Here is a 16,204-nt window from a genome sequence, read left to right as displayed (position 1 = left end):
TGTAGAGCTTCCAAACAGCATTATTTCCTTGCATGTGTGTGTGTGTGTGTTTTTGTAATGAAATGTCTTTTCTTGGCTTGCTGCACTATTGGAAAGCATTACAAGTGTCTTGCGTGAGCATTACGTGTGCCAGGTTTGGAGCGCTGGACGCTGTAAGAGGCTTACCACAGCAGTTCTGCACAATAGTCTTTGTTTTTACTGTCTGTCTGCTGTGCCCTTGTTATGTGAACTATAATTGGTCGTTTCATTATAAGCACTGATCTCTCATTGTTTCTCTCTTTTTATGTGCATTTACAAAAGGTGTATGTCTTTTTATTCTGTAAGAATGTGAACTAATGAAAATTAGGCATTACTGAGCTTTTCACATTTTTAATCCAAATTGATTCTCTTGTCGGTGTGGTCCGTGGTGGTTGGTCATCTTGGCATTATTCGTATCTCAGCTGTGTAGTGTCATGTCTGTGAGAAGGGTTAATGATGAAGGGGGTCGTCTTTTGTCCCGGTAAGTCGAGGACAGGCACTGTTAACCCGGCTCTCTGCCGAGTCTCAATGACAGAGGCTTCACGGGCCATAAACCCAGAGGGATGAGGAAGACTCAAAAATGGCCGACCGTCTCAATTTTCTGCCAGACTGCCTCTTTCCTTCTTTCATTTGCTCTCTCTCTCTCTCTCTCTCTCTCTCTCTCTTAGAGCATCTCTTTTCTCTTCTTCACATTTCTTCTATCAGTTTCTCTCTTCTTTGCTTCCACTGTTTACATACACACATGCGTGCGCGCACGTGCACACACACACACACACACACACACACACACACACACACACACACACACACACACACATCTCAGCCTTTGACACTGGTGTGCCCTGCGCTGCACTCATTGTGTACAGTTCATGGTAGAACAATATGCTAAATACTGGGCAGAGGAGCAGGCAACATAGAGGTTATAATGCATACTATATCTGTAATATGGATCAGTTTGTCTTTAGCAGTATGATATGACAGAGAAAAGGTGAATGCAAGAACATCGACAATCGACACGACAAGACAGCATTTGTGAGCGTTATCTTTCCTTGTTTCTATCCCTCAAATTGATAATCTGTAAATTGTGAAATCATTGATGTGTAACCCTTAATAAATGAGCAAAAAAGCAATATCTCATCTGCACTCACCGCACATGTTAATGGGGTGAATTCATATTTGATAACAGTTGCTCTCACCTTAATATTGTTATTCCTTTCCACTTCACAATCTTTTCCTTCTAAGAATCACCAGGTCTGAAAGGTCGATTGTGACCAAAAGATTGCTTCGCTGGTCTTCACATGATTATTTCTCATTTAATCGCCAAAGGGAAGACGCATGTACGAGACAGGTTACAGCTAATATTGCTTGGGAACATCGGGCAAATCACTATTTTAAAACACCCACGGGAAGCCCCCCCCCCCCGATGTCCGCTCACTTCTCTGAGCTGTGCTAGAAAGTTCCTCATGCTGAGAAACAGCCGTGATTATGTTTTAATCTATTTTGCTCAGGTCCTTTGGTGGTCTCTCTCCCCCTCTCTCTCTTTCTCTCTCTCTTTCTCTCTCTCTCTCGAAACCCCACCCTCAAGGTTAGAATACGTGTATGGTATGGGCTAGAGTATGGGCTAAGGTGTGCATGTTACACTCCCTCCCTTGCTCACATACACACACACCACACACACAAGCACACACACTCCATCGTGGGGTTGCTTGTGGAGCATTGCTTAGCCAGCCAAGCAGAACGGCAGCTTCATTATGATTGCTGCTGGCATATCAGGTCGCAATTATCAACGCTGGCTTATTCACTCTTTAATTGCCTCATTTAATTTGTTCACATTTGGTGCTGAACAATGTCAACCTGCTGCAGTTGAAAGCGATTTGCTCCAAGGACATGTAACATACACGACCACAACGCTTCAAGTGTGTGTATGTGTGTGTCTCTGTGTGTGTGTGTGTGTGTGAACGTAGAGATATTCTGTATACACATCCTTGCTTTTTATAAAGTGACACGATGCTATTTTTGACACTCATTCTGTCGTACACTCAAGACGTATTTATTTTATCTCCATCCCATACAAGAAGCAAAATGCATACACACAACAAGCACTTAAACCTCTTCTCCCCATACACTTACATGTGAGCTGGTCTGTGACCTCACTGATGACGTCACAAATGCATAAATAGAGGAAGTGAAGCCGCACTTCCACCTATACTTCCTGCCACATGGTGGACATGGTGAGTGACCAAAGAACTGAGCAGTATGAAATGCTTAGATGAATGACTAAACTTAGTCTGTCTGTGTTTGAATCAGAAATGTTGGGTCTGAGTTGTAACTAAACTTGCAAACACAAACAAACCTGGGACAGTATGTGTGAGAGTTTACACGTGGAGTTGTGGCTAAAACAAACAACAAGCTTGGTTTGATTAAGTTTATGGGAAACTGTGCAAAATGGGACAAATGGAGTGTTCTCTCCCACTTTCTCACAATCCGTTTGCCAAAACAAGTAGTATAGCAAGCTAAGCTAATACAGCGTTTGGTAACCTAGCATACGTAGCTGACTCCTCCTCCTGTCCTTTCTGTTGGTTTTTCAGCACTCAAAAAAACAATAATACTATTTGAAAAAGAAATATTAAGAATTGGACACTGCCCCAACATGAAAAATGAAAATGAAATAATCATAATCTAGACAAATCAAGTCAGAGGAAAACATTAAGATGCTTAAGATGACGATTGCTTGTGATTGTCTTATGATTCCTTTTTGTCAAACACATAGGAGGTGCTGGCTTTAAGCCATGTGAGGCCAATATTGATAACTAGTAATATGGAAGCTGCCATGGTTAGCCATGCGAAAAGGAGCATGGATGAAAAGGAAAAGGAGCGTAGATTCTGCCCCTACTTGAATGTAACAAAATCATCTCAAAACATTAGTCTTTAGCTCATTTGCTTTCCTGTCTTGAAGTAAAGCTAAGATTTGCTAGCTGATCTTATTGATAAGGTGAAGCTAAATCGGCTTATGCCTCCTCACCAAAAGTGCAGGTAGGAAACACTCTTTAACCCTCACCCAACCCGCTCCTCTCATAAATAACCTAGGTGAATAAATGAATATATTATGCTGTTCATTAGTCATTTAAACAGATAATTATGTGGTGCGTCGTAGAGCCGAGAGCTTGGTAGCGGGGCGACTCTCTCCCTAGCTTGCCAATGGGCCGCTAACCCAGCCATGACATTGGGCGCTCCTCATCAATCTTAATGAGGCTAGCACCACTGCCCAACTCAATGACACACACACACACACAGACCTAGCACACTCGTACACACATGCTCAATATGGAATGTACAAAGGACGCTCATAAGCAGCGGACAGTGTACAGATTGTTGGTTTTACTGTAGCCGCACGCACACGGCGTGAATGTGACACAAAGAAGCATGTGCGTATTTATATGCACACACATAAAAGTGCAGGGTTCTAATAGTAAAGATAACATAAAACCCAGCTCAGTTTTATTTTAGTTCCAATCCGTCATTACAGTTCCTCATTGTGCACCCACACAGAATGAGACTCCGTTTATGTATCGCAGCTATTACCGCTTTATCATCTCATCTTTAGCCTGTTCGCAACTGTTTCATATATTTAATTGTGATTGGGTGACCTGTAGTCCTGGCAATCACATCATCAGCACACTAATGTAGTTATCTCATTTAACTAATACAAAATGCCCGTTCACTTGGTCAGGACTTTGGATAGGCGTGTGTGTGTGAGAGACGGGGTGAGAGAATGAGTGTGAACGTCTGTGTATTTAACCTTTCAATTCCCGTTATACGAAGAGGTGACCTCATACATAAAAGAAGCACCGCAGCCTACGTGTTGTGTATTTAAAGCAGGCACGTGAATTTAAATTTTGAATACAGGATTGCACCATAATGTACAGGTAGAACACCATCTGCCATCTATAGTTGGTAGAAATATGGCCTGGAAATATCACCTGTAGTGCGAGTTCCAAGCCTTAACCGCATCATGCACCAGGAAATAATGGAGTGTTCTGAAGCAAACTCTTTTCTTTATGGCTGAGTGTCGAGCAGTACAGCGAAAGACAAGCCTGAGCTTTGGACAATTGTTACTTTCTTACCTAAATCCTTTTGTAATGCCTGGGCTTGTCTAATAAGCTTCCCACAGTGCACACAGGATTGAACCCCCAGCTTCAAAGATTCAAACAGACTTTCTTTTACAAAATGTGCCGAAATGAAACAATGTGGATTCCGAATATATATCTATATCTTGTGCGTGTGTGTGTGTTGAGGAATATGAATATGAATCTCTTGCGTGGAAGCTTCCTGTGGGGAGAGGAAGTAAGAGTGGAATACTGATACCAGCGTCCGGATCCTCCTCATTAGAAAACACCATATGGTGTTACCACACAAACGCCCACAAGCCAGTGGGCTGAAGCCTGCAACTGGATGCACATTTTGGGGCTTGCTGCTTCTGGAACCACAGTGGCGTGGCTTCCTAAATGACATTCTGTTTGAGTTTTTAAAAGAAAAAGACAGAGGTAGAAGGAGTTTTCTGATATATTTCCTCATTTTCTTCTGATTATCCTGATGAGATTTGTCGTCTTTATACGGAGGATGGCATGCTGTACTGAACTTGTCTGTCAGTGTGAAGTCCTTGTGTTGTTGGGACGGATCCATGGATGTGCTCACCAGCCAATTAGTGATTCACATCTCCTTTGTGATCATTCAATATTGAGGTTTCGTCTTCCATCCAGCATCTTGAAACCATTGCATGAAGAACCATTTTACCAACAGGTTAATTAATCACAGCAGTTGTCGTTTCAAAGTCACACAGTGGTATGGAGAGATTTTAAATCAGGTTTATCTTCGTTTTACCCTGCAGCAGAACTAAGATGAGTCAGAGACATTTTATTCGATGTCACAAAAGAGGCAAATTGGTGCTCGCTCCCATGGACATTAGGTGTAAACTGTTCAAAGAGGCGATCTGAGAGACGTGCTAGAGCCTTCCAGCAGTTCGAAAGATAAATAACAGGCTAAACATGATGATCTGCCTGGGATCCACATCCTGTACTGTAAAATCAGCCGTGACCCAACTTTGAGATACCTGGTTACAAGCCAGAGAGTTGTGTATTGTTGATAGTACAGCAATAACTGTCCGGTGGTGTCTGTGTCCTTACCTCAACCCCAGGTTAATGTGGCTGACTATTGCTTGTTTCCAGATCTGTGTGTGTATTCAATAAATGAAGTCTTCACATTCTGCTGTTTGTGCACTGGAGTGTGTACATCAGGGTTATTGTGCATGTTTCTTTAGGTTTGCGACTATGTTGTGCGAGAGACTGTGTAATCCTATTTCTGTGTGATCTACACAGAGACGTGACCCAGTATGGCTGAGAACTTGAAAGGGAATTTTAAACTAAATTCATGCCCTTCTGCTGTTTGCTCTTGTGGACAGAGAGGAGAATAAGTAATGTGGTTGGCATAATGTCTGCGCATCTCTTCTGCTCATGGTCTAACACTGTGTCTGTCACCTCTCATTCCATAGATAAAGAGGCTATACAGAAAAAAAAACCCTCAGTGCGAACACAGAGGACACAACATCCATTTTAGCCGACCAGTGCTGCAGCAGACTGCATCACTCAAACATGACAGCTTTTAGTATGGTGAAGCTTTGTGTGCTATTATGCAAGATGAGAGGAACCTTCACTGTCTGGAGATCAAAAAACTCATCAAATAGCTTTGGATAGGAAGCAGTTTCTCTTCACTGTGACACCTCAGTGAAGTTCCTCCATATGAGCCTTTATAAGTCAGAACATAGAGTTGTTCAATACTGTCTTGAAACAATAAGTGGGCACTGTAACTGGTTTCAACTCGTACGTCACAGCTGTGAATTGTACCAAAGGGCCACATTTAAATTTGGAATAATGGAAACTTTTTCCTGCAGGGAGTGGGAGGAACAGTTTGATCTAATCTCCTACTGTCTTCCTCTTTGTCTGCCTGTATCGACGTTTTGGATGGGTGTGTGTACATGTGTGTAGGCTGGTAACCAAGCGGCCATGTCAGGTTTCTTATCCGTGAAGGTTGTGTACCACGGTTAACAGTCAGACCATTTATCTTTTTTCCATTCACCTTGTTTGATTGTCTATTGATCACACTATGATGTATTTACTGTATATGAGAACACAGGCCTTTAGTATTTAAAGAGGCAGCACATGCAGTATAATATCTAATGCATATATTTTTCTAGATTTAGCTGTCTGAACAGTTTTGTAACGCGCTGACCTCGACTACCTCACAGCGCTGCTCAGTGTGTTTGGATTGGGCTTAGTTAACTTTTAATGATCCCCATGGGAACGTTCGGTCATTGCAGCAGCAAACACAATTCGGCTGTATCTATAATTGGCGCGCATTTAAATCTGGCATTTTGTCAAAGCTTATACTACACATTTGCGCTGATGAAACGAGTGGTAATGCTAAAATTAGCAGTCTTTTAATAAGTCGAGTGTGTCCTTTTCGCCATACCGCAGCAGTCTTTGCAGCCTCGCCTCAGGATGAGGAGGATCCCGGAGCTCTGGCACTGCCGGCGTGACGTGCGGACACTCTGGAGGATTGGGCTCACTCCATCATGCGGGGAGTTTTTTTTTTTATGACACTCATCGATTCCCCGCCACCTCTCTCCCTCACCCCGGGAGAATAGACTGGAGTTGAGGATTGATTCTTGCCATTATCGGTCCCAATCCCCCCGATGCACCTACAGTCACGGACCTGTAGAAAGGTCAGAGAAATTTCCTGGCCCATCTGTCTGTCAGAACGATTTAGCCACTTATGCTTTTATTCTTTTCTTTCCTTTTCTCCGTGTTTTTTCCTTGCAAGCCCACATGTTGGGGGTCCGTTTGCATTCCAGTGTGAGTGGAGCCCCCCCACTGTGCAGCTGATACTTTAACCCATCCCCGGACTCATAGTGCTTCATTCAGAAACGTTGTTAATTAGTCTGAATGTATTTGAGGGTGATGTGTGTTTTATTCCTTTGGGCTGCACTTGTATGTTTGAATAGGATTAGACTCTGTGTGTGTTTGTTTTCTGCAGGTGACTTCTTAAAATTAACTTTTCATGCTCTTTTTCCCCTCCTTTGCTGTTGGAAACGCATTCAGAGTTGTTTTACACATGCAAATGATGCATCTAATTGATTTGAAAGCAGTTGGTGAAAGTGTGTGTTTCACAGTTGTAGGAATCGTATCTGCTTGTTATACTTGACTTGGTTCACTCTCCAAGCAGGCTGAACAGGATTCTGGCCTGGAGCAAAGTGTGTTTAAAGACGTGTTTAGGAGATTTACAGTGTCGTCTGGTGTTTTGTCTCATTTCGTCTGTCACTCTGTAATTACACAATAAAGGTGTTGCGAAACACACTGTTCTGCTGTCCCTGATCCAAACACATTCCTCACACACTGTGCCAGCCTAAGCTTAGCTTCAAAAGGCCAAAACAGTGTTGTTGTTGTTTTTTTAATGCAGCAGTGCCTGAATATGTGCTGTTAACTTTTGGTGAAGAAAACGGCAACGTGCGTGTGTATGTACGTGTGTGTGTGTTGAGAACAGCTGTGTCCCCTGGAGTTGGCTTGGATCAATAGGTGGCGGACAGGGCAGTCATCGATCAGCGCAGCGCGTGGAGGCTAATTTATGTCTGTGCTCCGGCGATCCCTCCGCACCGAGGCACCAGGGCGTGAAATTCAAATTATTATTACAGCCTTGCAATTCCATTATCTGGGGGAAGGATGTGCCGCTCTGGCACATATTGGCTGCCTTCCTTGTGTAAAGGGAGAGAGGAGAAGTAGAGGAGGAATGGGGGCAAGGCGAGCCCTCTGTGGCCAGTGGGGGGAAATTATTACCCCAGTTTATCATGATGGCCTCAGTTTCTCCTTTCAACAGTTCAGCTGAGCTCAACATGTTCCTTCCAATGGAATGCAGCACTTAAAATTCCATGTACAAGCTTTATCTAGCAATGAGCGCGCATTAATTTTCTCAATATAATGGAAATGCAACATAAACACAATATATTGATGCTGATTTATCGACCTATGGAATTATTCATGTCTGACTAAAGCACATTCTGAGCTGTTGTCTTTGTAGCAGCCACCCTTTGCTCTGTAGTTTTACTTTCACACACATGAAAGAAGTATTGCAGTAGGTAAAATAATAGTAGGATAATATGAAGTTTGAGGGAGAGAGGTGGCCTGATGGAGGACACCAATCAGGACATAGCTCCTGTCCCTGTGCCCCTGCCAAAGCCTCATCTCTCTCCTTCATCATCTTTGACTTCTCTCTAAGTTGCACCGAACTCTCAGAGGCGTCTTGGTCTCCACTTGGCTGTTTGTACCGTTGCAACATGTAGATTCTAGAGCAGTTAGGTGTTGGGTGTCTTGCTTGGCAACACTTTGAAAGGCTCTCTATGAGGAGCTGGGAATAGCACCAGTAACCTTTATATCCCTTAGACGACTGCACTACCATCCTGAGCCAAAGCTTTGATTATACTGCAAATAAGGCAGTAAATCATTTTTTTCCAATATTAGATAAACACCATAATGTTTAGTTTGAGTTAGGTACTGAGAGCACAGAGTTATGGATGCATGCAGGTGCTGGAGGACGTAACCCTGACTACCGTGTGTGTGGGTCAGCGGGTGTGAATGTCGCGTCTCTCCCCTTCTTACCGGCTTAAAATCCATCTTTAAGTCATATCTCTTATCCACTCTGTCATTAATCACCCACTTTGATTTAATATCGTTTGACGCTGCACAATCTGGAGCAGCTTCAACGAGCAGACGGAGAATGAGGAGAAGCGAGAGGAACAAAAGTAGAATTGAGGGTAAACTTTATGCAAGTGTTCAGTCGTTAACAGACAGCGGGTTGCTCAGTTGAGAGGTTTGGCTCTTGGCCTTGAGTGATAATTAATTAGCGCAGCAAAAGAAATCTAAACTGCCCCGGCGTCTAGACTGTGATAAAAGAAACGGAGGAAATGAGAGACAAAGAGCAAAATCTAAAAGTGTTGAGAGATGCAGATGGGAGAGGGCTCGATGGTCATGGCCTCGTTGTCTCCCGCTGGTTCCTCTTTGTACGCAGAGCGGGCGGCGTCTCTGTTGTGGCGTTTTGGCAAGGATGATCTCACATGAACACTCTCCTCTTACAGGCAGCTATCTGAAGTGCCGGCGTGCTTCTGAGGATTTGTTTCTGTCCTCACGTCAGGCAGATTTCAAGGCCAGATAATGTTGGAGGAAGAGCCAAAACGATAGCTGCCTTTTCACAGCGGCGCTTGACTGCGGTGGCGCGGGTGACGAGGGCGCAGGTGTCTACTGGAGGATATCTGTGCGAGTGATGTGCTACGCTTTGAGGTGTTAAATCGTTTGAGAGATAAATATCAAACGTGTCTGTTTCATGGAGGTTTTGAAAGCGCTTTGTGAATATTCAGTCGCATTCAGAAAGCTGCAGTGTTTGTGATGCCATTTGCTCACCTCTTTCAAAAACACATTTGTTGTTTTAGGATCAAAATAGAGGAAGGAAGGAGGCCGGTTGGTGCCGTGGGTCAGATGTTTGACTTTCTCTCCCACCTGTGTTCAGCCAATCCCCTGGTTTAGTGCGTCTTAGATACATATCACTCCCATTCATAGAGGCTTGTGCACGTACACACTGCACAATTAAAGCACATGTAGTAGACAGACCTGCATATCTTGCCGTGTATTGAGGCCAAAATTGACCTGGCAGCATTTCCAATTTAATCTAAACTAATTAAACACTTAAAACTGGGTTAGCCGCACCCAAAATGTAAATTTTCCCCACAAATATAAGAGTTTTATGATTTATTCACACACACAGCAGCAAGTTCACATTTTTCCCATCTCAATTTTGAATACAGCCACATTCTATCTCTTGTTAAATAGCATGAAGTGCCCATAACACTATTTAAACAAGTTTCCGCAGCATAACCGAGTGATTTGTCGGCTAACAATGGAACCATTGGTGCAGAAGTCCAATACTTATCTTGTTATCTTATATTTCCCCCCCTGACGATGCTTTGCTTGCTGCTGTGTGATGCCTGCTGGTGTATTGTGGAGTTGTGTCCCACAGTGCTGTAGGGTGATCAGTGAGGCAGGGTGAGCTACCTCGCACAAATATAATTACATGTTTTTGTCAATGAATAATTTGAGGGAAGAAAAACAAGATTTAAATGCAGCTTCTGCTAGCTGTGTTGGTGCAGATGTGGGCAGAGAAGAAGCTCTGTTACTCCAGCAGAGCAAATAATAAATTAAAGTAATTTATCCTCAATGAAGTAACGGACCAACATAAGCTGGCTGATCATTCTCTGATCCTGATCCATGGCTTTGTCCTGGTAAAGTGGAGCTGCAAACACATCAGTCTCATCGGGATTATGGCCAATCGCGTGCCGTTTCCAACATGTCCGTGTCGCTGCCCCGGAGGCTTGATCGGTGATGTTTAGAGATAGAAAAGTGAGTGAATGTCTTTGATCTGTGTCCACTGGACTCTTCCTCCCACTATGTGTTATGATTGGACACAGTGTGTGTGTGTGTGTGAGAGTAACTTATGCATGAACCAAAGCTGTTATATTTTGTGCTCCAGAACCAACTTACAGAAAGAGTGTGTAATAGTCGCCATGTTACCTAAGACCAAAGAACAACAAGCGCCTTTAACGGTCAAACAATCACACACACTTATTTCTGCCTTTCTGTCATTTTCTCCTCCCTCCTGGGGGGGAGGTCGTGTTGAATGGGTTTGACCCCTTCTCCCTGTCTGACCTTTGCTGAAGGAAAAGGTGTTGTAGCAGCAGCTGGCGGGACAGGACTGCTTACCTGGTGATTGATTCTCTCATCTCACTGCCCAGAACGGGTTAAACATCACCGGGACCGCCGTCACAGAGAGATTGCATCTAGGCGCCGCTGCCAAACCAAATAGGCAACCAGTCTGTCTGGTAAAGGAAGAGGGAGATAAGGGAGGGAGGGGGGAGGAAACCAGTAGGAAAACAAGACGCAGAGACGTTTGGCTGTTACCCGTCAGCCTTTACCAGCCGTCCGCCTGCTAACTCTTTTCTCACCCTTTATGCAAACAAATCCTGGCTAATAAATTGCCCAGATTGTTTTTCCTGTTTTCCTTGTGACCCATCAGATTCACTGAATCAGAAAATAAATCTGCCAAGCCTTGTTTGCAATCAACAGCAGATGCCCATTAGCAGCTCTATTATCGCATGTTTCTGCTGGAAAAAAAAAAAAAAAGTAGAAATGCACTGAATGTTTTAGATATAATAATGTTTAATAGTCACACAAACATTCTAATCCAGGGACGTAGGTGTGTGTGCTCGTGCGCTTCATGCAGTTCAGTTAGTGCTGTCATTTCTAAAGGTGTAGCAAACACAGTAAAGTGGCACAGATTCAGTTTAATACAGAGAATGTCATTAAGTTGCCATGGTTACTTGACATAATGTACATGGAGTTGTGTGCAAATTCCAGTTACAAAACAAATGCTTTAGTAAAGTTTTTGGAGACACGCTCTTTTTGTCACTATCACATATTTTAATTCTGACCTACAGCTCAGTTTTTGGTTTGGGCTCAATTAAACGATGTTCCAGTCAAAAATAACTCCAGAATTCCATTGACATTTAGCTTTTAGTCGTTCCTGTCACATATGCTAAATGTCTTTGTCTCTCTTTCTGTCTTTCAGGTAAGGTGGTGCATCTTCATTCCTCCCTCCTTGGTGCTTCCTCAGTGATGAACACAGATGATGATGATGAGTAACGCTGCTTTACAATGTCATCACTCAGTTAATATGCTCACACAGCAGGACACACACGCTGAAACACACTCAGACTGTTGCCTTGATGTGATTCATTGTATTTGGTAATTCATTAAAGGTGTAAATAACAGCTTTACGTCATTGTAAACAGCATCACATCCATTTGAATCTCCTTTTTACTACCTTTAGACTTTCCAAAGTGATCTTTCGATTTGTTCCTCAGTTTGGTCTATTCATGATGTACAGACAACAGAAGTGCACACACACTGCATGTATAAGACAGTGAAAGGGGATAGGACACTCACATAAAGGAGATACAATCCAGTAATTCCCTCTAGGAGACTCACATATAGGTGAGTCACAGCATGGTTGTGAGTAAAGGATGTAATCATGTGAATTCTGGTGTTGACCTTTGATGACGTCATGTTATTCTGAAGGCGTAAACATCTGCTCGCAGGTGTCACCCGCAGTGCTTAGCATGATACTGTTCCGTTTAGCAATTTGTCACACCAGGCCAATCACGGAAATAGAAATAAGCACACACACACATATATATTCCCACACAAGCAGCATGCGCACACATCTTTATTTACACTGGCACAAATAGCTTTGTTTGCCATATCTGGTGAGAGCAAACACGGGCAATCTGTGTGTGAAGCCGTCCTCTTCACATGGGCAGCTGCGGCAATATTTGGGTTGGTTGACCGCCTTCACTAATGTCCATAATGTCACCAAACACAACGTCCTGCCTGCGTTCTCACCTTACAGAACGATTAAACAAACACACACTTAGCGGTGAACGTTTGGCGATGGTCGCAAAGCGTGCGGCGCTTGTTGGGAGTGAACAGCAGGGTTGTGCAATATTGTTTTTGTCTTGGCACTGTAATGCTGCGCAACTGGTTGAACGTAGTACGCGGTTGACTTGACTTGCACAAGCTTGACCTGCAGCGTTCTAGGTCACGTGCGCCTTAGCTGTTATTCTCTTCTCTTTTTACGACCGACTTTGTAATTGCTCACCTGCGCGCCTGCACATTGTTATAGATACAGTTGGGGCACACACACACACACACAAACACGCTCTGAGTTACAACACAGAATCCATGCCAACTTTATGCCAAGATTAGAAATGGGTGATTGGATCGCAACAGGGGTAGGAGAGATTTGCTATCTGGTTACATCTCCTCTCAGGTGTGTTGATGCTGCTCAAGCATTCAAGTAGGCGTTCGTGTGTGCATGCATGTGTGAAAAGATGCAGATAATCAGGCTGATCAAGTGATAAAGGTGGATTTTACCCCAGAAGGGGGGGGGCGTGGGACGTAGTTGCAGCGTGTTTCAAGAAACGGCTAAAAGAAAAGGGCTGGAAATGAACGGAAGGAAGGTTAAAGCTTAGAGAGGGTGATTTAATGAAACATCTGTGCAGTGGTAAACATTATTATCAACCTGTATTCCAGCAGAATAACAAAATAACACTTGTTCTGAAATCTAATCCAGCATGAAACATTAAAAACTTCACTTACATACTACTACTTACATACTTTTGTCAGCAAGCCAGCATATTATAATACACCTAAATAAATGTCCCAATAATCCTTTTTTTTACCTCTAAAAGTTAAGTTTTGGTGTAGCTAACCTCACCATAAGTAAGCAAGACCTATGTCTGCCCCCTGGTGGAGGTTTATTTTACTGCTGGGCTGCAAAGATCGTTGCCTGGGATTCGAAGCCTTCTTTAGATCCTGATACCTTCTCTCTGTCTTTTTTGCATTTTAAAAAGTTATTTTACATTTACCTTGACATGGCAATGTTGTTTTTCAAGGTTTATTTGCTAAGTGAAGAGCAGGCAAGAGAGTGAACGGTCACCAAGCAGGCCCGAACAGACGAGGACGGGTGCCGCCAAGGACAAAGACATTACAGTGTCTGTCTATACTTCAAAGAACTGTAATGGAGGAAGAAAACAGCAAAAATACAAATACAATGGCAAAAGTATAGATTTGTATATATCATGCATTAAATTCCTGCGACACATTCTGCTTTCTGTCAATCCAAGATGCCAGGGAGGGCAGCTGCAGCCCGAACGCCTACCTGTGTGGCTGCTGCTGCTGCTGCTGCCCTCTGTTTGTACCTCTCAGACATCCCCTGCTCACCCTGCTTTGCTTTGACAAAATTCACAATAACTGCTAGGCTTTGACTGGGCGTTACATTGGCGCAGCAGCTTGCTTGACAGTGCCACCACCAACCATGTCCCGACATGCTCCGATGCCTGTCGGTGCCATTGTGTGGGATTGTCAGCGTGAAAGAGGGTGTCACGGAGGTCAGGGCGCTGGTTTGACATTGGGTGCAGTGTGCAGAGATACCACTTGCTCCCCGCGTCTGTCATTCTCTGCGAAATGACTGGCGGAGAGGAGTTGACAGCGAGTGTCTGCACGGTGCTTATTGGCCCTGTCAGTCAAAACACACAAGCCGTTGTTGGAAATGTGACAGAAATCAGAAATAAAGCGAGGGGATTTTGTCTCATTGGAAATACACGTGAGTCACTACTCAGGAATATCACCGCATAGTTCTGCCACATTTAGTCTGCGCCGTGTGATGAGTCACCCCTGTTGTGTGTTTTTGTTGGTGGCCTCCCTGACATGTACAAACCCCTCCACAGGCAATTTACCCAAACTGCAAAGCAATAAATAATAACTAGGAACAAACATTCTGCATTCATATCCAACCAATCAAAGTCACAGCCGTTGTTGACATACAGGTATGCACTGATATTACCTGTATTCAACTCGCACACGGAAATAACCGATAGTAAAGCTGTTAATTATACAGCGTTTCAGGACGATGATACACACATTTACTGTGAAAAAACCATAGCCGTGTTCCCCTTTCCCATACATTACAACTGACAATAGCAGCTCAACTTGTTCAGCAGGACAGCCAATGTGCCTGCGTTTGTGTGTGTGTCTGCGTGTGTGTGCGTGTGTGTTATTACCCTTGCGGTCTCATGAAGATGTCGTGCAGTTCATACTCCCTGCTATTACATTGTTGACTGTTGGCATAGTTACTTGGAACATGTCCAGTAGACGTTGAGCGGAGCAGTGTGTGTGTGTGTGTGTGTGTGTGTTTGTGTGTGTGATAAGCAGGAACGTATTTGTACAGTCAGTTTGGAGGGAGAGAGAGAGGGAGGAAACTCGATCACAGCTCTCATTTTGCTTTGATTTGATCTTTACTCTCATCTTGAATGAATATATAGATACAAGTTTGCTGCTATGACAGTTATGTATACAGAGACAAGTAGTACGATGTGAGTGTGTGTGTGTGTATGCAGACAGAACTGGATCCTTATTATGCTGAGAACAGGATGAACTGTATCATAAATGCATGTTGGCATTTACCATGTGCAAACACTATGAATATCTTTTCCTGTAGTTGCTTGTGTCTTTTATTGTGTTTATGTGTGTGTGTGTGTGTTGGATTTGTGTATCTGTGTTAAAAAACTGATAAGCATAGCTAAAGAAGTCATATTTTAAATCAGTCACAACGATAAAAGCCTGGTCCTGGAATGCAGAGTTGCAAAGGAGTGTGTGTGTGGTTGCGTGTGTGTGCGTGCACTAGCCGTGGGTCACTAGGACCTTGGGTTGACCTGGCATCCTGCATGTCCGACCTGTCACTCATTAGTGCTGACCCGTGGTTGTCTGGTGACGAGGTGGAGAGAAAGGTCGCGACCTGGATGACAGGCGGTCATGGGCCTGCCTGCACTCCATGACCATATAAGGTGGGACAGGAGCAGGTGGAGACCCTCCAGGTATGACTTGTAATTGGTCCTTAAAATTAGCACACACACACAAACACGCACACACACGAATGCATGCGTGGACAAAAATGGATACGTGCAGTTAACTGACCATGACACCTTCGTACCGTGCTTCTGATTACGCACAAGCAACACACACACACACACACACACACACACACACACACACAAAGAGACAGAGAGACAGAGATAATACCAAGGGAAGGAAAGAGAGAGGGGTGTGTGCTAATTGTATAGGAGAGCCTGTATTCAGAAGTGTATGCGTGTATCAACAGATATTTGCAAGTGTGTGTGTGTGTGTGTGTGTGTGTGTGTGTGTGTGTGTCGTCCTTCTCTTACTGTGTGAACATATATTTCCAAGTGTTTGCATTGACAAACCATACATAACTACATGACAGTACAGAGACTCCAGCTTAGATCCATATTGATATGACGTAAACCAGTTGAACTTATTTCTTCCCGCATGTTTTTGAGAAACAATGGCGCCGCGGCTGGAGCGGGCGGGTTTGTCTCTCATATCGGACCATCAGTAACCGTATCTGTGGTTTCAGCCTCAGTCAGAAAGTAGGTCTGCAGCAGAGACCAGACTTC

General features: G+C 43.7%; 1 protein-coding gene across 2 annotated transcripts in view; it reads left to right on the top strand.

The window, feature by feature from the left end:
• The window catches only part of erbb4b (erb-b2 receptor tyrosine kinase 4b), a 234,144-nt gene that overhangs the window by 50,110 nt on the left and 167,830 nt on the right, over positions 1–16,204 (top strand). The gene's annotated exons all lie outside the window — the stretch shown is intronic.

This window comes from Genypterus blacodes, unplaced genomic scaffold (genome assembly GCF_046128005.1).
Source record: "Genypterus blacodes isolate CSIRO-AG114 ecotype Tasmania unplaced genomic scaffold, CSIRO-AGI_Gbla_v1 ptg000214l_1, whole genome shotgun sequence".
NCBI classification, from domain to species: domain Eukaryota; kingdom Metazoa; phylum Chordata; class Actinopteri; order Ophidiiformes; family Ophidiidae; genus Genypterus; species Genypterus blacodes.
This window is presented reverse-complemented; position numbering and strand designations above follow the sequence as displayed.